This window comes from Mixophyes fleayi, chromosome 7 (assembly GCF_038048845.1).
Source record: "Mixophyes fleayi isolate aMixFle1 chromosome 7, aMixFle1.hap1, whole genome shotgun sequence".
In the NCBI taxonomy this organism is placed as follows: Eukaryota; Metazoa; Chordata; class Amphibia; order Anura; family Limnodynastidae; genus Mixophyes; species Mixophyes fleayi.
The window spans coordinates 25,508,279-25,532,151 of NC_134408.1; the positions used below are offsets into that span (position 1 = coordinate 25,508,279).

Below are 23,873 nucleotides of genomic sequence, written 5' to 3' on the forward strand. Positions count from 1 at the left end.
GCTGGCCGCTGGGTGTAGCGCAAGGTGCGTCAGGCAGAGCCCATTAGTATAATGTAATGGTGCTGGGTAGGTCTGGTTCTGTTAATTAGGGTGTGTATGTGTGACAGTCTCACTTTTACTGCATATAATGTGTTTTTATTGATAAAAGTGATAAGTACAACCAGTTCTCAGGTCAGATGCAGCTAGGAGAGGGAGGTTTCTGTAGGGGCAATATGGAGGATAGGTCTCTGCTATAGGAAGAAGGCCAGTACAACATACATGAAATGCTTTCTGTGACACAAATGCAAACCTAAGGGGTCATACCCACTTGCTGTATTTACATGCATTTAAAACAGTTATGATATTAGAAACAATTTGTAGTCTACGGTATTACCAGACATGTTGGCGGGATGTTCTATTTTAGTAGCATTTTATTATGCTGCTTTTTCAATTTTTCTGTGTTTACTACATATGAACACATGAGCCTACAGGAAGCATTAAGTCACTAGTAAAAACATTAACATGCCTTATATGCAGTAGTAAAATGCCAGTATGTGGCTTAAGGCCGCTGTGATGGTAACTGTATGATATACAAGAATCAATAATATATGATATTAGATTGTAAGTATGGATACATATTTCCCAATATTTTAAAACGGCCAAAGCTGAATCTATAGGATACATTGTGAAAGTAATGCTATTTTATGTGTTTACAGACCCATGAATGCCCCTCAGCGCCATATTGACAGAAGAATAGCACAGCTTCTACGCAGGTACCATCAATGGAAACTATTTAAATGTAATACTATCCACTGCGGGAGCTATAATACGTTTAGGAATCAAACCGACACAGGAGAATTAATGAAGGAAGTTAACTATACAGATCTATGCATAGATTCCAAAGATAATTTGGGAAGAATAATAGGCAGTTGAAAGACTTTAAGATATTTCAAGTCACGAAAGGAGTTTCAGGAGGAGAGCAAAGCATAATTAATTATAATTTAATTAATATAGAGGAGGGGTGGAATTGTAATTTGTAATACATGCATTTTCATTGTGAAATGTTGGCATTATTTAAGCACAGACTTTAATTGGCCATTGAACTCACTGGAGCGTTGCTAATCCCTGCCCCCACCTGGTTTTTGACTGGTCTGCGAGAGAAACCCTTGGAGAAATGGCTGTTGGGAGCATTATTGGGGCTAGGCGAGGGGCTAACTTATGAAAACATTTTCCTAGGTGGTAATGCAGCCACCTACCATTGTAGAGATGCGAGGGAAAATGAGCAGAGATTCCTCCCGTAATTGCCGTCAATGAGTGCAGAGTGACTTCTGCATGTCTTGTTGCATATACTATTCATTTTAAGGAATACCGTAACTCCTACTCCTACAGACAAGGAGTCTTCTAACCTTAAAATCTTTTTCTCTCGCATCAGAGTGTTCTATTATATAATCATATATTTATTATTTTGTATCATTTGAATCTTACTGAATTGTCAGATAAAACAGAGATAAAATATATGTTTACAATTGGAAAGGTTTTGAAAGCAACAATTAAAATGGAGCATCACAGGTGAACAAAACATAACAAAAGAATACAAAATATAGGATCTGCGGAATGCTTCTTTTCTTATATCCTCAATTGCTTGGTAATAGGCAAGGTTTTACATATACAATTGCATCAAATTGGTTTGACGGAAACCTGTTAGATCTAGTCTGGCTCTTTCGTTTTTTACTGGTTTATTTTCCAAGGTAGACGTGTTTAACCCAGCCACATCGTTTTTTTGAATCCAGCATCTGCTGGAATTGGTGTCTAAACACCTACTCTGCTTTGATCATAGGCTCTTTCTCTTTGTTGATAAAACCCATATTGACCAAATCTTTTTGTTCTGATCAACTGCATGCCCGGAAGCTTTTCCCCCTTCATAAACAGGAAATTTTGCACTGTGACCAATATTTGCTATTTATGGGACATATTGCTTATTTATTAGCATATATCAATAAAAATAAAAAAAAAATTTGGTAAGGAAAGGGGATGAATATGAAAAAGAAAATTCTTGTTTTACACATAACAATTGTATAATCACTTATTAATATCAGTTTACTATTGTGATTAACTCACACAGTGATATGACTGCGAAAGGCCCTACACCAGAAATAGGCCTACAATCACAGCATCTTAAAACATACACACCACAAGGTATTTATCAATGGGGCTGTCAAAAATTACGGACGAATTTAGGATCCCCGGATCTGTCTAATTTAACACTACCCAAAGGAGCGGAGTCTAACAATGCAGGTTGTCTTCACCAGGGACCCCCACAAGGAGGTGTAATTCGCAGCCCTTTTGAAGGTGAGAGGGTCGTCTATGCGACTTCTGAAGTGTATCAGACAGGCTGTCACTGGTCTAGAGGTTGGCCACAAAACCCATGCGATAACTGATCATATACTGACCCTCTGTAATGTGTTATGGTGCAAGAAGGCATCATGTGACATTAAAGGACATATCTGTGAGAGTGCCTATACCTTTATAGTTGTTTGAAGATGTGTGCAATCAAATGACCTGGCTTAAGCTGTGCACTCATGCAGTGGGTTGGGCTGTTCACCCCTTCTGGCAAAGCAACATAATCACTTCTGGTATGACTAGAACTAGTTTGGTACACACAGGCTGGTAGCAATAATATCATTAGCAGCAGCTGTTTATATAACGCCACTAATTCCGCAGCGCTGTACAGAGAACTCACTCACATCAGTCCCTGCCCCATTGGAGCTTACAGTCTAAATTCTCTAACATACAGATAGAGAGAGACTAGGGTCAATTTAATAGCAGCCAATTAACCTACTAGTATGTTTTTGGAGAGTGGGAGGAAACCCACGCAAACACGAGCAGAGTATACAAACTTCTCACAGATAAGGCCATGGGCGGGAATCAAACTCATGACCTCAGTGCTGTGAGGCAGAAGTGCTAAACACTAAGCCACCATACTGCCCCATTGATATCCAGTCATCTTCCAAACATGTTTATGTACATGCTCAATAATGATTTGATAGATTTTGTCGGATGATGTGGTTTTTCAAGCCACATGCAGCCAAATCAGGAAACTAGCCTGACATGGGCTGTGATATCACAGTGTGTGTGGCCAGCATTAGTACAAGCGTTTGTCTTCTGCAATTGTCTTTTTTTATTAATTTATAACCCCCAAGTCTTCTTTACTATATGTATAATAAGAAACTCACTTTTGGTTTTCTGAAATATATTTGATTTGTTTCTGAAACGTCTTCATTTTTGTCAGTGATGAGTGAATGATTTTCATCCAAACGTAGAATACTGAAATATATCATCATCCTAACACTTGGCTGTAAGGTCATCTGAGGTTCTAATTTTCTGCTTCTCCACTGTAGAAGGAAATACAAATGTTACCTTCTGGATCTTTGTCCTGAATTCCTCCTTCATGTAAATCAGCTGCTTCTTTTGCCTACCAGCTCTGATAGTAGTACATTCCATTAGTGGTTATTTTATTTAAATACATTTTAAGAATTAAACTTGAAAGTTCATTTATGACTGCAAAAGCGTAAAACCCCCAACGTAAATGCTCTTTGATGACATCACGTTTCAACTTTTGCAAATGCACCTGACGTTATAGGTAAGAGCATGGGTCTGCAGGCTAGGGTGGCGGAGCCTGCGGGGATGAAAAGGTTGGTAGCATCTGATGGGAGGCATTGGGTGGATCAGGTTTGTCACTTCCTGAGTGCCGTTGTTAAGGACACAAGTGTTTCTACTTTTGCACCTATTTGTGTGGACTGATTGTAGACAGATCTGGTCTTAGTACTCATATCTGCCAACGTTTGCCAGAGACACCCAATCCACAATGTAATGTGAGGTAGGACCTGCACTGCATGATTATACCTCCAATAATAGCTTTCAGTGTAATCTCAGTCATATATTGGTAGAAGTGGGGGAGGGAGGGGGGGGGGGGGTGCAAGGGTGGAAGCTCAAGAGAGGATATAAAATAACATGCAGGAATATTATTGTGTAACTTATAGAGATTGTGGACTTGCTTCTCTTCAAAATTATATACATATTGAACAGGAGTTTTCTCCTTCCGTTCAGCCGATCAAAATTCGTTGTGCACTGCTGTAATCCGGTAACGGGGGAGGGGGGCAGAGACCCACTAAAAAAACGTACATAAGGGGTCGTCCCTTAATAGCTGGGGTTGTTCAAAGTTCAAAAATCCCTTTGCATAAAAGATGATGTGAAGGTGTGGATGATAGATTGATAAATTCAAGGAAAATGGAATACGGAGAATAATAAATGGGGAGAGGGGGAGAAAATACAGAAATGTAAGAGGAGACGGGAGGATTTTGGATGAGATGATGTTGGATGAGGGAATGATTATGATCTGAGAAAAACTGATATGAAGGAAGGATATGGAAAGATGGAAGATGCAGGATCATTAAAAATAATTGGATAAAATCGTACAATCGGAAAGAGTATCAGGGAAGCAAACAGGTAAGAAGAACATACGAGACAATCAAATGGAAAACAATGTAGAGGGATAAAAATCAAGTGAGCAGGAGAGAAATGTAATGGGGATGGATTTTGATGGAAGAAGCAGGGGAGTGGGAGGGGTGGGTGAGGAAGCCACTGACTGGAGAGGGGGTTGTCTGGAGCAGCCTGTATGATACACACTGGCTCTGTTTTATCAATGGCCTTTCCTGCAGTATTAAGCAGTAAGGGATCCTCTGACAATTGCAGTAATGTGGCCCAGCCTCTGAAGCTACAGTCTTCGCTGAAACAGCAGTGAGCTTTGCACAGAATCCCTAACTACAAAGGCACCTCTACCCTTCCACTGAAGATGGGCTGTGCAGTGACAGAAGGTTTAAATAAAGATAATTTAATTATTTCAATAATGGCTAATAAACGAGCTTCTTATATAGTGTACACATGCAGACATGTTACTATATATTTGTTTTATGTGATAATATTGTATTGCACGTATATATATTCTTCCGTCACCAACATTAGGTTTTTGTCAGCTAGGGGGATGGTAGCAATGGATCACTCTACAATGTGTTGCAGATTTCTGCCAATCATGATGCCTGCACTAAATGCAGCAATTTATTTTCTAAAACGATGTTTAAAAATGTATAGTCTTATAAATATGCATCATATTAAAATGGCCTACAAGCCCAGGGCTCTTTAGTGCATGTACTGCTCAATATAGGAGTAGAGGGAGACTGTACATGAAGTGATAAAACATCCGATTGTGACATGGTGTATGGAGTGTACTGCAGTGGTAGTGTAATCTCAGTGATGAAAATAAAGTAGAACATGGAACATATAGATATAGGGGTCTATTTATCAAAGGGAGTAACCCGATTTCTCTGTCAAAAAACCAGGTGTTTACCCTGCCAGGTATGACTATCGCTGGATCTGTATGGTGAAACCCCATGCGATGGCTTATTACCATGGACAATGCAGGTACAAGTATTGCTATTGTGTTAGCCAGATGTGGTAGCTGAAACAAATGCTTTAATTAAATTAAGCATTGTTTTCAGATGTTACTTACATTACAATTGTACAGGTTAGACTTGCAGTTCAGGTAAAATTCACAAATGTTTTGGTTTTTTGTTTAGTAAATGTGCCCATACATAGGAGGATCCAGCCACTCGGCCTGACCCTGCCCATAACTATTGCAGGCGGTAGACCCCACAGGAGAAATCTTTGCCGGGTTTCTCCTGCGAAAGCTTCATGCAAAGCTTTGGGAATCCTATGTAACAAGGACAGTTGCGGTACAAGTACCGCAGTCCTATCACAGCGATAGCAGAAGAAATGTTTATTTACAGATCTCGTGACCAAATCTAGTGATGCTTGTACAAATTGAGGTGCAAAAGAGGCTTTTACGCTCCGTCTCAGCTGTTTTGCACTTTGCATACCTGTGCAGCAGATAGAAAATGTGCATAGATGATAGCATAGAGCACAGTGCCTGAGATTACAGTGATAGAGGAACTGCAGTCACGGGTCAGAGAATACAATGATAGAGCAGGATGTACTGTTATGGTCATATCAGGGAGTGTAGCGTGCATGAGAATGTATAGAGACAGGACGGAGAACAGTCATTTATAGCACACACTTATCTAGGTGGCTGTACACATTTCTTATATTTTATTACAAGTATAGGGCAGGGGAGCAGTAATTCAGTTATAACAAAATAAAGTATGAAAAACAATTTTTCACAATATACATTAATTCATTCATAAGCTGTATGTTATTTTTGTACATTGGTTGCTGAAGAATGGTGTTTGCATTTACCTCCACGGGCACACCCAGCTTGCATTCATGTGATTAAAACAACCCTCATTCTACTGACAACTCACTTTCACTTTTATTCTCATCTGGTAAATGTAAACATTCATATCTATGTATTGAGAATTTATGGACCTGCAGACAACACAAGAGTAGGCCTTTGCCCCTTTCAATACAGCTACGCTGAATCTCATTTAGGAGGAGACTAGGGAGCACATCCACCTAAAATGTGCACGTTTGCATCTATGTTGCCATATAGGAGTAGAAAGGCAAAAAAAAAAATCCATGCAGGGAAAATACAGGACAACTTTATTTTTGAAATTTAGAGGTGAGTTAGGACGCACCCCGCTGCTAACTCCAAATCTGCTCAGACCCTGTGTCCCACCCTGCGGTAAAATGACGTGATTCACTGCACCCCGCCCCCTTCCGTTCTCACACTTCCCCACCAGGCGAGGTCAAAAAAGTTGGTCAGTATGATCTGCTTTAGCTCTAAATGATGCCCTGTGCCTGTAGACTCAAAGTTAGATAGTGGAGGCAAAGCATACAAATTGTCACTATTACATGATTAATATGGCAATAAATGTATTTTTTCTGTGGTTTCAGATATGACAACATGACTTTTTTTTTTACCAGGAAGACATTTTCACAGTCATCGGTCCATTATTTCCACCCTGACTGAATTACACTTGGACTAAGTATTCGTTAATATAAAGATACATTTTACATCAATAATTGAGTCCTAGTAGATTCAGTGAAAATATAAGCAGGAAGTAATAGTCTGAACCTGTCTGATGAAATGACTCACGTTGGCATGTCTGTGATTTGTTGCTGAAAATACTTACAGCCTCCCATCCACAAGTGGGTCTGGCCAATCAGCCTGAGTGCCGAACAATAGCGCTATGACCAACGTGGGTGACCAAATTAGATGGATCTTCTCACTTGTTGCAAAGTCAGATAGATGAGATCTAATGAGGCCCAATTAGTGTGGTCATCCAATTACCGCAGACACTGGCAAGTTGTACTCATCAATCACCCATATTTACTTGCAGTGCTGTTCGTCATCTGTTTTGTCCCAGTTATGTTGATCATTATCTGATTATTTGAGGCCTACTGAAGCAGCAATTTTGTGCCTGTTTCGTCCAGAACAACAAAGGTGACCTTATAATGTTCCTTTCTCTGTTTAAGGCACAGTCATCTATACAGATGATCAATTGATGAGTAAAAAATATTTTTGAGGTTTTAAAAATCGAAGGTTAATATCCTATAATGTTATAATATCAGATGAAAAGTTCTGCTTTTAACTCAAACAGGACATGGGAACATGTTTAATGTATGTATTTGTCACAATGGATCAAGGAGGGCCTGTGGCCACAAGGAAAATCATAACTGAATAGATGAAATGTAGGGTGTAGCCTATCTAACTTATTCCATTAACAGCAATATAAGAAGGTGTTTACTGAAAACTGTTCTGCTGTACTGAGATAAGAGGGCACTGAAGGCTTGTACAAAGAGTGATGAGCTGGAAATAGTGAGATTAAGTCGGTTATTTTATATTACAATGTGGTCAGTAATTAGCTGTAAATTGGGCAAAACAAGGTTTTTTTTGTTGCTGTCTGCAGTATGTGTAATACAAAATACGTAACCAGCTTTGGGGTATGTATGAACAATAGAATTTGCCAGGCTTCTGTGCTATTAACAATATTATATATGTATATGTATGTATATGTATAGCTGTGTATATGTGTGTGTGTGTATATATATATATATATGTATATGTATATGTATATATATATATGTGTCACGGTTGTCTTGGCAAAGTTGTGGATCCCCAGACTCTGCTGGATATGACAAGGCTCACTCACGGGTGCAGAGTCTAACAGGTAGGTGGTATTCACCAGGAACCCCCGCAAGGGCGTATGGTCTTAGCGGCACCTATCCCGCAGGTCACGGCCCCGTGAGAGAGTATACAGCAGAGAGGTATGGATGAGCAGGGAGATGATGGGAGACAGACACTGACACAAGGAGGTAAGTCAGGAGAAGCAATGGAGTCACTGGAACAGCGGTAGTTCTGTGTTGGCCACTGAGAGGAGAGCAGGCTGACACAATAGTGGTAACTCAGGACAGCGGTTGAGGAGTCACAGGAACAGTGGTAGCTCAGAGAGGCAGCGGAGAAAGAACTGAGGCTGACACAATATAAGTAACTCAGGAGGTAGTAGTAGAGATACTGGAACAGCGGTAGTTCAATGCTGACCACGGAGATGACAGCAGGCTGACACAACGGAAGCAGGTCACGGAGGAAGCAGGAGCCAGATTCTACTGCTGCAGGAAGTGATCTTGAAGAACAGGCGCCAGACAGGTGGTTTAAATAGTGCTCCATGATAGAGCAGATTAGGTGGATGGCTGGTATGCTTTGAGGAAGAAGTGAGTTTTAAGTGCCTGTTTAATGGTGCACAAATTAGGGGACAGTTGGATGGAGCGTGGGAGGTCGTTTCAGTGGAAGGGGGCAGTCCGGGAGAAATCTTGGACTCTGGAGTAGGATTAGGTGATCAAAGTGGAGGAGAGGCGACGGTCATTGGCCGATCGCAGGGAACGGGATGGGATTTGAATAGAGAGGAGGTTCGAGATGTAGGGGGAAGTGGAGTGGGAGAGGGCCTTGTAGCTGAGGGTGAAGAGTTTGAAAAGGAATCTGTAGTGGAAAGGAAGCCAGTGTAGAGCAAGTCAGAGAAGGGAGGCAAAAGAAGAGCGGCGTGAGAAGAATATGAGTCTTGCAGCTCGTTAAGTATAGACCTGAGGAGAGCAAAGTGAGAGAGGGGAAGACCAGTGAGAAGGTTACAATATATATATATATATATATATATATATATATATATATATATATATACAGTGGGTGAAAAAGGTATAGAACACATCAACATTTTTCTCAGAAAATATATATTTATTGTGGCTATTGTAATGAAATTTACATCAAATGTCAGCATCAACCCTTGCAATCCACACATGTAAAGAAATCAAACCATAGATGTCCATTATTTAAGTTTTGTCTAATAATGTGAAATGGCACAAGAGAAAAGTTTCAAGATGCCTCCTGTATGGAGAAACTAGTCGCATGCATTGCTCAGGTGTGAATTTGCCCCATTCTTCAACACAAATAGTCTTCAAATCTTGAAGGTTCCGTGGGCTTCTTCTATGAACTCTGATCTTTTAAATTTTCAATTGGATTCCTACAATATTGACAAGCAGTGCCTTTAAGACAGAAGAAGGAGCTGGGTTAAGTTGAGACAGTAAGTAGAGAAGGACTACCAATGACTTCCCTTGCTTCTACTGGTGTATTTGTCTATTGATACAAAAATAGCTCCAAATCACCATAATAGCTACATCATATATAAAGTATTATTTTATTTTGAACCTTTATTTATTTAGCACCTACTTATTATACAGCACTTTACAGTGAATATTTATTCATTTACAGCAGTCCTTGCCCCAGTGGAGTTCTTAATCTATACACATACTAGAATTAATTTTGTCAGAAGCCAATTAACCAACCAGTATGTTATTGAAGGATCAGCTTAACTTGTGACCCTGTGGCATGTACCATAGCTGCCGACCGTCCTTAATTTTCAGCGACAGTTCCAGGGTTTAAAGATTTGCTCTGGAAAGTTTGGTGGAAATGTCCCTATTTTTCAACATTGACCATCTATCTATGCAGTATAATTGCAAACACGTACATTACAGTATTATCACTTTCAAAAAACCTGACATGCTGGGGGGTTGTAGTGCAGCAAGGTCCAGAGAGAAATTACAGCCATACCTGCATGCACCAGCATAGCAGCAAAGTGTTCCTGGAAAATAAATATATTAAAACGTTGGAAACTATGTGATTCGTGATCACGCGGAATGACTGCTCTTTAAGTATCTGTAATCTTACACAATGCTGATTGAAGGTTAGAAATGTCCAAAGACAATGCTAACCTGTCCACACAGCACCTATGTGATAGTGTTTATCAGATCTGTATATGTGTAAACAGAGCTGGGTGATTGCCATCTGTTTACACTTTTAAGCAGTGTATACAACAACACATAAAGGTGTGTATATATAGGTATATATTTGGATGTAAAACAGAACATGTTATTTTTGTATATTTATGGTTTTACCTATAGGGGTCCAAGCTTGAGATAGCACTGTGCAGAGGGCAGCTAATATTACCTTTATTTCTTGCTGTTGGTTGTGTTATAATCATAAAAGAGGCGTTGTTACAACTACTAATTCATGTCTCCTTCATTGAGAATTCTAGTGTAATCATTTCTGTATACTATATGCATGGATAATAAGAAACACAGGCATTTGTATTGAAAGGTAAATCAAAACCATTGACTCTCTCTCTCTCTTTCTCTCTCTCTCTCTCTCTTTCTCTCTCTCTCTCTCTCTCTTTCTCCTCCCCCCAGAGGTAGGCAACTTGTGGCTTTCCAGGTGGCTGGCTAGGCATGCTTGGACTTGTAGTTCCACAACAGCCACAAGTTGCTTACCTCTGTAATAGATGTAGGTAGATAACTGCAGCCACTATTGTTCTTTGTTTCTTGTGAGGATGAGATCTGTTAAGAACAGTAATACTGGCTCTTGCCAAGTTTCATTCTATTCATTTTTTCCCTTGTTTCATTACAATGAATAGGGAACCAGGATGAGTAAGTGGCGGTTAGTGGAAAAAGAGAAGTTCGTATTCAGACAGGGGTCACGAGTTGGGAAACTGTGAAGGACGGTGCTGTTAAGGTTTAACAATAAGAGCTCATGTACAGTGTAAGTACGTGTGACTTTTTATCTCATCATCCTGTAAAGTCCAAGGATGATTATGTTGAGGGTTAGGGTAGATGGAAATGAGAGCTAGGCAGTAAGACTATGATACCGTAATCTCACACATGATATCTAGCCAGGATAATATGATTATTATACTGTAAATATGGGAACTGTAAGACTGCTCTTAGTAATTATTGTGCGCTCAGCGATAGATGACAACATGTCTGAAGGAGGAAATAAAATACATTTTATTTAGCAAGTTTTGAGCAATTGCACAAGTGGGAACGGTTCTAGAGTATAAATCATACATTCTGGAGATCCCAGAAGTGAGACCCTGGTGCCGAGTGCGAGGGCATGGCCATGCGGATTGCGTCATTAGGCCTTGTCCCCGTTGTTTAAATATCGCAATTCGTGGGATATACAGCCAGGAGCGAGGTTAGGATGACGCCATCCGCTGTGAATTGCACCATTACGCCCTGCCCCCACCCCATTCAGAAGTGGACTAGATGCAGGAGTCCAGGAGAACTAGAAATTCGTGACAGTAGATAACTAGGGTATAAATATGTAAGTTATGGGCTTTTTAATAGACACCGGAGTAAAGAATTGCTGAGGAAGAATAAGCCAGACAATGCTGTGCACAACTCAGCCTTTGGGAACTGATTTTATTGATTATTAACAATTATTTATATAGCATCTACATTTTACACAGTGCTATACAGAGAGTATTTAATCATTTGCATCAGTCGGTAATAGTTTATAATAAGGGACAGCCTGCAGCCCTATAATTCTGCAATTCTGCAATTCTGCCACCTCCGGCCTGTGTGTCCAGAAATCCAATCCTGTTCAGTCCCCCTATTCCTATATGACACATATACAGAACTTCCAAGGAATGTCAGTCTCCTCTGTGATTGAAGATGCATGTGGAGAAGTAGTAACAAAAATCAACACTTTAACCAGGCATACAGAAATTTGGATGACTCATGTGGTCCGTATAAAACGTGTGGCCCCAATAGAAGTCTTGGTCAACATCGAGGATCAATCAGATGTAGATTGGGATGGTGCTGAAAGTAGTATGAGAGGCGAGTGACTGGGTTTATCCAGTTTGGTTACAAATGTGTGTGAGCAAATTAGACAAAGATCTCAACCAAAACGTCACAAAGATTGTTTTAATCTTCTCCAAGAGTGGATTAGCTTTGTGTTCGGCGCACATATATGGGCTGGGGAAGGTAAAAGACAAGCTTTGGGATGTGGTCTCCCATCCATTACACTGGTCTTATCGACTAGGAAATATTTTTCACACTGGGATCAATAGAAAATAATTCATGCTAGTGCTAGAGACACATATGCTGAAAATAAATAATGTGTTGTATTGGATAAAGAGGGGAACATTGTATATTTTTCAGTGGATTGGGCGTTAATGAAATTAAGTTTTAAAAAAGCCCAGATGGTTTTACCTAATTTTTTATTAATTAATACACATAAGGCTTTGCCCATTAATGCAATTAACAAATACTGCTTCTAAGGAACACTGCTGTATCAGAATTCCCTTTCAGTGTCCACATATGATGACCCATAACTGCAGTTGCATATGAATGTCACGCTGACTCTCTCTCTCTATAGTTATTTAGGACAGTCAGAGTGCCAATATGAACAAAGGAAACAAAATATAGGACATAGAGAACAATCGCGATGCAAACACAGTACAGGAAACGGTAGAACAAAAACATTCCGAGGAGTAAGATGCCTCAAATTTATTCCATACATTACTACCAATATTTTTAATGCTTTTATGTTGGAGTGGGAGGTGTTGGCGGAGGAAAGGGGGGGGGGGGCTGGTCCTCATGAATGAAAGATAATACCTTGAAAAGCTATGGAAGGCAAGATTTCAGTGAGGGGCTAAACTCGGGGTGAGATTAGGATTATAGGCATAGCTAGGGTGCCCTTGTCTTGCTGGAATTTGTCTTCCTTATCATGCAGATGATAGGTAATCTCTATCCCAATTTTTTGGATTTAAACTGGAGCACCCATAGAAAACCCATGCAAACAGAGAGAGAACATACAAACTTCACACAGATAGGGCTCTGGCCAGAACTGAACCCATGACCCCGACGCTGTGAGAACATTAAAGTTCAGCAACCAATCAGCTTGTATTAGTTTGACTTCACAAAACTGGCAAAAGCAAATATCCGATTGGTTACTTTGGTTGAAAGTACATGATTGCTCATGGCACTGTTATTAAATAAACCCTAATAAGTAATTATGCATAATTAAATTTACTCAAGTTGCAAAGGGCCCTGGGTAAACTTTGGTGTTTTAGACTTGTAACTTTACATTTAAAAACATAATCATTTCTGATTTGTAACTGGTAACCCCACATCTCCCTAGGCTCCATACGACGCTACACAGTCATGATTATCAGTGATCATTTCTACAGCCAACTGTGGTAAGTCTGTCAGGGAAAGGGTTACAGTGTCTCACAGTGACATACTAGTTATTAAGGGCCAGAGTGTGTTGCCTGTGTAAACACAGGGTTGTGTCTCTGTGTACTGTAAGCACAGTTCAAGATGACACAGGCTATGTGGATTCTGAGTACACAAAGTCTTATGAAGACTCTAAACAGCCTCTGCGTGCCACTTGTGTTTAAGCACTAATTGATCACTAGATATTTTAAAAGCTGTGATTCCTTTCATTGTACTGACATTGCTGTGGGAATACTACAGAGAAAGTGTGAAATAGCAGTCATTCCTGGAGTAGCAATCCTGTCCGTGTAGAGCATAGTGAGACAATAAATGACAGTAAGCCCACAGAACTTGACCTAGCCACTAAACATGATCTACTCAGCTATGGAAACATAGATGTCTAGGGTAGCAGAGCTGCAAAGACAGCGGGCTGCTCTTTAACTTTCTCATGGCGATTTGTAATTTAATTTGTTTTTATTATCTTCTTTCATCATCATCATCTGTACTTCTATTTTTAATCCACTCATTTGAAAATGAATAAAACATAGGTAAGGTAATTTATTTGCTTTTTAAGAGACTAATAAACTGAAGAGTTATAGCCAAAAATATTTAATTTAAGATGTAACATCAAAAAAAGTTTTGTTTCCAATAACCGTGATCAAATCAAGTTTCACGGCGGAACAGTCCACTTCATAAAGGTGTAAAGTTCCTGTGATTCAATTTCCGATTTCCACTTTTGCTTCATTATTTTGTGGATGCCATTCCACACCGACTTTTTAAATTTCCATTTAGTGGAATTTATAGTCTATAACTAGAGCTGGGATAACGATGATCGATTAATTCAGCTGCCTAATGTGGTTGGGACAGAACTGGGAGCTCTTAAGGCCAAATTCTGCCAGCAAAACGTGCAACATTTTGCGGCCAAATGAGACGAATGTTCATAGTTGCCTACTCTCCCCTTGAATGTCCGGGAGACTCCCGAATTTTTGGGAGCTTAATTAAATATTAACTTATAAAACCAGAATAATCATAAGAAGAAGATCAGAGAATGAACACTGACTTCAGTATAGAGAATAAGAGGAATTATATTGTACACTTGGTCAATGTTCAAAAATAGGGACGTTTCCAGAGTTAACAATTACCAGGGACAAATCAACATGACATTTGGCAGCCATACCTATACGACCTAGTAGGAGCAGCTTAGAGGTCATATCCCTAGCGGTACTCAGGGCTGGTTGTATCTAGATGAGCTGTTTTCCCTCTAAACACAATGTCTTGAGGAAGGTAGATACCTGCTCTGGAGCTCACTGGCTGTGCTCAGACAGGACAAGCAATGACACATTCTGACAAACCGGTCAGATCTTCCTCATGTCTGCATGGAGCAGAGACAAGTGTCATGGGTCTGTGATGTGTTTGTTGGTAAAGAGAGAGAGAGGGAGAATAGGACAAAGAGGGTCTGTGGTACTGTATGCAATGACCCTAGAGCCCTGGGGAGATTGGAAAACTAATGTACTTTGTATAGGAGGTACTAAAATAAGCAGACTAGCAGGGGGCTGTTATTGTTCCTGTCCTGCAAACAAAAATACTGTTAAAGGGACAGGGATGGTAGAAAGTAAATTAGGTGTTAAAGCAAAAATTCCTTTATTTTATTTGTAATAGTTCCTATTATTTATTTTTTTAAAATATAAGTTGCCTCTTTAACAGATCTATCTATCTATCTATCTATCTATTTATCTATCTATTTAGATAGATATACATACATACATACATATATAGATATACCTACATATATATATATATATATATATATATATATATATATATATATATATCTAGACCAATAAGCCACAGCATTAACCACCTGCCTAATATTGTGTAGGCAACCCTCATGCCGCCAAAACAGCTCTGACCCGTCGAAGCATGGAATCCACAAGACCTCTTAAGGTGTCCTGTGGTATCTGGCACCAAGACGTTAGCAGCAGAAACTTTAAGTCCTAAGAGGTGGGGCCTCCATGTCTTAGACTTGTTTTTACAGCACTTCCCAAAGCCTAATCAACACCTTGAACTCTTAGTCATGTTCCACAAACTATTCCTAAACACATTTTGCAATGTGGCAGGGCACATTATCTTGCTTAAAGATGCCACTGCCATCAGGAAATACTGTGGAAATGAAGTGGTGTACTTGCTCTCCAACAATGTTTAGGTATTTGGTACGTGTCAAATTAACATCCACATAAATTCCAGGACCCAAGGTTTCCCAGCAGAACATTGCCCAGAGAATCACACTGCCTGTGACGTCTTCTTCCCCTGGAAAACGACGCACCCACACCTGGCTGTCCACATGATGTAAAAGAAAACGTGATTCATCAGACCAGGCCACCTTCTTTCATTGATCCATTGTCCAGTTCTGGTGCTCACGTGCATATTGTAGGCGCTTTCGGCAGTGGACAGGGGTAAGCATGGGCACTCTGACCGGTCAGCGGCTACACAGCCACATACGCAGCAAGCTGCAATGCACTGTGTGTTCTGACACCATTCTTCATATCCAGCATTAACTTTGTCAGCAGTTTGTGCTACAGTAGCTCTTCTGTGTGATTGGACCAGACGAGCTGGTGCTTGTAGAACGTGTAGGGTTTGACATATCCAGTATTCAGGTTTATGCAATATTATCTTGTGAGATTGCAAAGTACCATAAAACACTCGGGGCCTGATTCATCAAAGAACTTAATGCAGATTTTGAGCGCATAATCCGCAAATTTGATCTGTGTCCGATTCAAGATTTGGGCATCTCAAAGGTACTTGATTTTCTGCCCTATCTCTTGTATTTTATACGTATGTGTATATATATATATATATATATATATATATATATATATATATATATATATATATATATATATATATATCTTGTGGCAAGAGCCCGCTACTGCAGAAGCACACGCGAACAACTTCTTCCTTTTTATGTAGCTTTATTGTCAGGATGGTAAATGTTTTGACACCGTATACTATCACAGCAATTATGGAGACCCTAAACGCTAGCTATACATAGACCAGCTCTCTCTCAGGACCAGCCAGCTTCCCCAGCAATGGTCTCAGTGAACAAATGACACAAACAAGCTTTTATACATGATACTCCTCCCCCAGCCTTAGCTTGATGGACAGGTGACACACCCACCTTCTCTTTAAGAAAAAAACGCCCATCACTGGCTCTATTTGAACTAACAGACACACCCTGTCTGTTTGCTGAGAGGAAGCAGCTTTGAAATCATGCAAGTTAACCAACTTTAAACTACACATAAGTCTTTACTTGGTTTAACCTGAATCTAGGTGCATAACTGCGCCAATGTCTTACTTTGCTTGTATGTTTTCTTTGCATCTTGTCAGATAAATGCCTCCCTTTGTTACAATATATATATTTCCCATGGTTAGCGGGAAGACTCCTCTACCCGCTGTTGCCCAGCGTTGCCAATGAGCTGAGCTCTCCTTCTTTTTCTCTCGCTGGTCTGTTTTCTGTTGAGATGTTCTCCTCTGGGAACAACACACAAGCCCTTCATCTTCTGCTACATTCAAACCTACAGTAGCATCTTTACTATCTGATAGTTCTTTCAATAAGTTGCCTAATCTTTTGACCTCCAAAGATCAGTACTATCGGCAGGTATGGTTTGTGTAGGCAGCTTCTGTTAGGTGCCACAAATCTTTCTTAGCTCACAATACTTTCTAACATGTTAGCAGTTGCATAACTATTTCAGTTGCAGAGGATACAATTGTGATGATGCCCTACATCCCAGGGGGTCCCATGCCGAACTGACGATGGGTGTGAGCCATAGTACCCCACTATCACTGAACTTTTCTGGCAGTAAGTGACTACCTGGTAGCCAAGTGTAAGGGCCAGGAACCATAATGATTGTCATATGTGCACAGGGCCGGATTAAGGGAATGGAGGCCCCTGGGCTAAGGGGCCCTCCATTCCCCGCGAGGCCCCCAATGTGAGCCGTCCGCCGCCCCCCACCCCCCGCGAGGACCCCCCCAAGCACTTACCTGTCAGTGCAGTCCTCCGTCCCGGCGCGCTGTAAGCTCCTTACTGAGGAGATCTCGCGAGAGTTCATGAACTCTCGCGAGATATCCTCAGTAAGCAGACTACAGCGCGCCGGGACGGAGGACTGCACTGACAGTACTCAGCAGCATCGATCGGGCCGGGGGCGCCCCCGCCCCCGACCGATCAATAATGCTGCTGAGGAGTTTGAAGGGCCCCCTGGATGCCCGAGGCCCCTGGGCTATAGCCCAGTTAGACCTCGGGTTAATCCGGCCCTGTATGTGCATGGCGCTCACTTACGGAGCATTGTATGCACTATGCACTGGTGTTAAGCACAGATCACTACTAAAACTAACCTTTTGAACATGTTGGGTAACATCTGTAGCTCTATAGGAGACAATCAAATGATAACCTGACATCCGTTACATTGCTGGTCTCAGGGCCATCTTTTCCATTGGGCACGATGGGCAGCTGCCCATGGGCCCCACGGGCAAGGGGGCCCCATAGGCACGGCTCTTAATGAGAATAAATAATCCTGCAAAAAAAACCTTCAAGGGTCACTGAGCATGTACATCTATCTATCTCTATATATCTATATCTATATCTATATCTGTATACATCTATATATCTATATCTATATCTAGGGCCCCGGTGCACTGCTTTGCCCGGGGGCCCATAATGTTGTTAAGATGGTCCTTGCTGGTCTGTTAAAATATAAGGTATTACTTCCTCAGTACGTTAAAGGCAGCTGAAGCCGCTCCCATATCTTTAGGATAAGTATTTAATGGACCTGATGTATACTTCCCACCTTTGTTCTTTTCCCCCATGGGAGATACTGGAGCGGAGGTCCAGAGGTGCAAGTTTGGGGGCATGGACATGCGATGCGCCCCATCGTGGCCCCGCCATGCATTTCCACTATTATTGGTGGTCTGGGTAAAGATGTTTATCTCCGTGTCGAAGAGAATGTAGTCTGTGGATGTTTGTTCTGCAGGAGACAAAGAATTGATTTTTTATTCAAACACTGCTTATGTTAACGGGGGAAGTGGGCAGGATTCAGGAGGGGGGCCCGCTCTTCCGTGATTTCGGGAGAACTACCTGAAATTCGTGAGTCTCACAGACATTCTGGGAAAGTAGGCAAGTATGATCTGGTGCAGATCAAAATGCTGACATTTGGGCTGCAGTGACGACACCAGTCCTCCCAAATGTGCAGTCCCGGTTTTGAAGGCTCTGTCCCACCATCCTTTGCAGTTTTGTTCTGCAGGTGGCAAATTTGAGAGGTATGTCTAATGCACTGCTGCTCTGGTGGGTACGGCATTGAATTGTGTTGAGCGGGGAGGAAAGTATAGGGCAGTCTAGCACCTCACAAGCGCTAGGCACGTCCCTGGGTGATCCCACCCCCACCGTGGTGTGACCACACTCCCATCATGACGTGGCCGCGCCACCTGTCCTGATGCTGGATTCCCAAATGTTGGGGGGTATGCTTGTGTAGGTATACTTGTGTAGTTTACAAGAATTGTGTATAAGTTTCTTCCTTTTATCCCTGAAGAAGTTGAAATATATTGTACCAAATCTCACCAACAGTAACGACCTTATGCCATACTTCCCTGAATTTCTGGTATAGCAATGCATCCTTCTGGATCCCGCCCACTTCCCTTCTGGATCCCGCCCACTAGTGGTGATTCTCGCCATCTTGGTCCCGCAGCCTCAGTGCATTGCGCAGGTGGTACAAAGAATACAAATTAACTTATAAATGATCCCAAATGTGTTTACTGTAAAGTGATCTCTAGGCAAAGTGTGTTTCCAGTTCTTAAAAAAAAAAAGTCAAAACATCTCTTTGGAACTGTGCCCAAAAAGTGCATTGTAGTTTGTTAAAAGATAATAAAGTGTCATTGCAGTGTTCCTGTAACCCGGTACATAATGTATGCGTTAATGAAGTGAGACAGTTATACACTGACGCACACATCCCTGTGAGGAGGCCCCTGAGGATATAGATTATCTGCATCATCCCCTCACTACTGTGCAGTATGCATTATTAACACACAGCACTGTAGGGAGCTGGGATCATGTCCTGTAAAGGTTGTGCTGAAAATAAAACAACTCAAATATCCAGATATATAACAAAATACCCAACATGTGATATTATCTAAACAGATGCTAATAAAGTGTACTTGCCACCTACACACAGCGGAGGCAGCCATTTTATGTGCTGGAACAATATTCATGAGAAGTTAGGCTAGTGATGGGTAACCTGATACACTTCAGGGACAACATGGTCCGGCCCTCTAACCTTGAAAAGGTCTGTACACCCTTAATCTCAGTAATAACATACTTACCCAAACTCCCGGAATGTCCGGGAGACTCCCGAACTACGGGTAGGGCTCCTGGACTCCCGAGAGAGCAGGCAAGTCTCCTGCATCCTGGCAGTTGGGTGTCAAAATAACGCAACAAAAATAACGATTTAGTCGCAGGGTTGGGGCCAAAATTATGTGGATTGCCCCTCCCCGCCCTCCCCACCCCCTCCCCAGGATCTCCCAGATGCCAGCTATATAAAGTTGGCAACTATGAGTAATAATTTAAAACAATACGTTTAATCAAAGAAAGAGACACATAACTGTAATAACATATCAGCAGGCATTTTGAACAATTTTGTTTAATGTTCATTTTATTGCCTTAACTCTGTGATATGTGTACGATTTGTTAGTATGATTATTGTCTTGCTCCCACTTTCCTTTCCCAGGTTGAGCTTGCTCTTCCCTACATGCCCTTTACCTTACTTTTTCTTGCTATTTTCTTCAATATTTTTTTATTTCTCCTGTGACTATAGAATTGTTTTTTATGCAGATATTCAATCACACATTTCTTAATAAAAATATTTTGCATTAAAAAAATAAAATATTTAAAAAAACAAAACAAAATCAAGTGTAACAAGCTATAAGAAACAAATCTGACAATAAAGCAGAGAAGGAGCTGGAGTCTGCAGGTGTACGCTCAGAAAGCCCCCTAGGGCCACCTTTGTCTATCACCGACTTAGCCTATCAATTCACTAGGCAACTCAACAAAACAGGGTACCAATTGCAAATACTGAATGGAGCCTAAATTCTTACAGAATGTAGACATTTGTTTTACACAGTGTTGAACACCACCAGGGGCAGTCTGGGCTGGAGGGCATCTGCCCCCTGGGTCGGTACCATAGTGGGCTACCTTGGGCTGGATCACAGGACCATCTGCATTTTTTTACCTTTAAAATAGACCGCTGAGTCGAGTCTTGTCCGCCGGGCTAAAATTTGCCAGCCCTCCCCTGTCCACCACGTCACACATAAAGGAGTTTTTACGTAGTACCTGATGCCAAAAAGGTGCATTGTATGAAAGAGCTATTATTTGACATTCTAAAAAGATTATAAATATTATTCCTCAACACACATATGTATTACCACTAAAACTCAATAAATATATTATGTGTTTAGGAGGAACATGGCTATTTTCAGGACATAGCCAATTTTTGCTATGGGTGCTTTTTTTTTTTGCTGTTATTTTTGGAACAATAGAGTATTACTTATGGATGGACAGGATGGATCTGAGAAACGGTCCAATGTTATTATGTGCTTTTGCTTTTGGAGTGGGCCTAAATAAGTGTGAGGTTGTTGTGTTTGTTTTTAGAACATTTTGGCATTCTCCAATGTAGAGGAGGCACTATTTTCTCTTTTCTTATGGAAGGTTGACAAGGGAGGGTCAATGATAACACCACTACCTGTATGATACAGGCCAACTCCGACCTGTATAGAGAGAACAGAGCAGCGGTGGAAAGTTGGAGGTTTAGGTGACCCCCACTGGATTAGGAGAGATCTGCATCCCAAGTGAGTTAAACCAGGTATTTGAGCTTTACATACTGAACGAAATGTAAAATTTGGGATGGAATGCTCATGTAAGCCGGCAGTCCTAGGTACTAATGACGTGACTGGGGTATAAGGTCCATTTTGTTTGCTGAAGTAATGTAGCCTCAGTTATGTCACTACTTCCTGGGTAGTTGATAGGATGAATTATCATTGGTTCAGTGCACAAAGTGTGTGTGTAGGTGACAGGTTCATTTTAATGATTCATAATTTGGTCTTTGCTAAAATCAGGAGTAACTCTGTGAAACTACTATATCAATATCAGAGAATGAAGAGGAGACAGAGGCGGTGTAGACAGATACACAGGTATATGCGACCGAGACTAACAATTAACACAACCTCTTCCAAGCAACTTGTACATAACTGAAACTTGTTTTTTTCTTTATTTTTTTTATTGAAGAAGTTCAAACACGTACAAAATAGATTCATAAGAAGAAGTCGTGTGAAAAAAAGTCAACTATGAATTACAAGGCAACAAGATAAGGAATTCGATATGGAAATGTTAAGTGGATATAACAATTTCTACTACAGTTCCAATGTCTTTATTTTGAAATATTATCTATGTAAATTGTGCCGATTTACGGTCGAGGGGCAGACAGGGATGTGCCCTAAATGTAGGATATAGCGAGCGGATACCTTGCACAACTTCTGGTATTGTAGGGAATTCAACACATTTTGTTAATTCTATTAATGCCAGCTTAGAAATTCATATGACCAAGGATCTGGAAGCCCTTATTCTTGCTAACCGTAAACACTGGAAGGATAAGCTGTCATCCTCTGTGCTGTATCCTATCTCAACAACTATTGTGACTATAGCTAAACAATGGGCGTCTCCGGTCCCTCCTCTCTGAAGCACATTGATAGCTGCTCTGCTGACATCCTGGGTAGAAGGGCCACCCTCCCAGACGTTGTAAAAAGAGTGTGAAATTCCATAAAAATGGGGATTATCTTTTGACATTCTAAAGTCAACTGAGTGATACCTGTTCCAACAAATCAAATAATGTATAGCGTACCCTTATTCTTCACCTATTAGCGCTCAACCAACTACGAAAGAAGCACTGCAAACCTAAATGTTTTTTTATTGTTTTTTCGCTTTAATTTTCTTTTGTTATGTCCTTCATTATTATTTTATTTTTCTGCATACATGCATATGTGTATAGGAAGTTTAACAGTCTTGCCTGTCTAATGTTTCCATATTTTTTGTCCCGTGATTCTCATAATGACATATTTTTCTATATTGGTATTGGAATGGAAAACTATTGATGTCAACTGTTAAGTGAAGCTATATACAAGCTTATTGGATGTTTTGTCTATTCTACACTTTTATCATTGTTTAAGAAAAGAGATTAAAGTTTGAAAAACAAGATAAAAAAATAGAAAATCATGGGACATCTGAGTTTGAGTATCAGAGGGGAAGTCAAGGTTTAAGCTATGGACGACCTCAGGACTTCCTAGAATGACTGAGAGAAGTGTCTGCTTTCACTGAGAACTCAGGTATGTTTTCTGTCACTGAACTAGGGCCAGTGTAGATAAAGGGCACGTGGACAGGGCCTACCAGGACAAGGAAGCTAGCATTAGGATATGGTGTAAAAGGCTTCTAGGAAGACAAGAATCCCCTTGTCTCAGAGAGAGAGAGCAGAACAATGCAGGAAAGTTGGAGGCTTAGAGACTCATGAGTTCCTTGACCAGTGTTATCCTAAGATCTTCTTGATAAAAAAGCTGAATTCTCACTTTAGCCTAAACCATACTTGCCACACCCTCCATGATATGCAAGTGTAAAGTCTACAAAGTCGTGGTGGATGGGTTGGGAGTGACACGACTTGTGTCTTCAGGACCCACTCACCGATGCGTTAATATACATTTTGCAACATCATGCAGTGGTGGCCGGGCTGTGATGCCCTTGTTCCCACCCACTCCTCTCACTATCCAGGAGATCGGCAGACTCCAGAAGGACACCTAGATATCTGAGTTTCTGAGAGTCTCACTCTAACATCAGCTCAAATCCTCATTGTAAAAGCTTTAATCATATACCTAATACAAGTGGAGCCTAAACCTAGCTCAAGCTTGAAAACTGTCCCAAGTTCTGAGATGATTTCCTACATTCTTTGCCTTAAGCCTCACTAATAATAATCTCTAATATTCAAACTTATTCAAATGTATAAAAATTTAAATAAATATAAAAACTACAATAATTGAGAACCAGTGACTCGCATGTAACAAGCCTATTGTGAAATATATACAAGCTATAATTCAATACATGGTGTATGTAAATGGTCATATCACACTGGAATTATATGTACAGAAAGGAGCAGGAACAGAAAGTAGAAGGAATAGCAAGATAATAATATACTTCTTTATTAATACTACTTTTTTGGTTCTTTTTTACAAATAGTCATGTCACATTGTCAGTGACAATCATG

General features: G+C 40.7%; 1 long non-coding RNA gene across 7 annotated transcripts in view; it reads left to right on the forward strand.

Moving 5' to 3' along the window:
* The first annotated feature begins 3 nt into the window (after positions 1 to 3).
* LOC142097545 (uncharacterized) overlaps positions 4 to 23,873 on the forward strand; it is a 28,356-nt gene continuing 4,486 nt past the window's right edge. Inside the window, exons 1-7 of one of the 7 annotated variants that reach the window (XR_012678202.1) lie at positions 4 to 66; positions 696 to 752; positions 10,950 to 11,074; positions 13,457 to 13,514; positions 21,278 to 21,431; positions 21,685 to 21,759; positions 21,854 to 23,147. This is a non-coding gene — a long non-coding RNA (uncharacterized LOC142097545). Of the gene's footprint in view, positions 67 to 695; positions 753 to 10,949; positions 11,075 to 13,456; positions 13,515 to 21,277; positions 21,432 to 21,684; positions 21,760 to 21,853; positions 23,148 to 23,873 lie in introns of those variants that run through there. The other 6 variants (XR_012678204.1, XR_012678206.1, XR_012678201.1 and 3 more) reach the window with 6 other exon arrangements.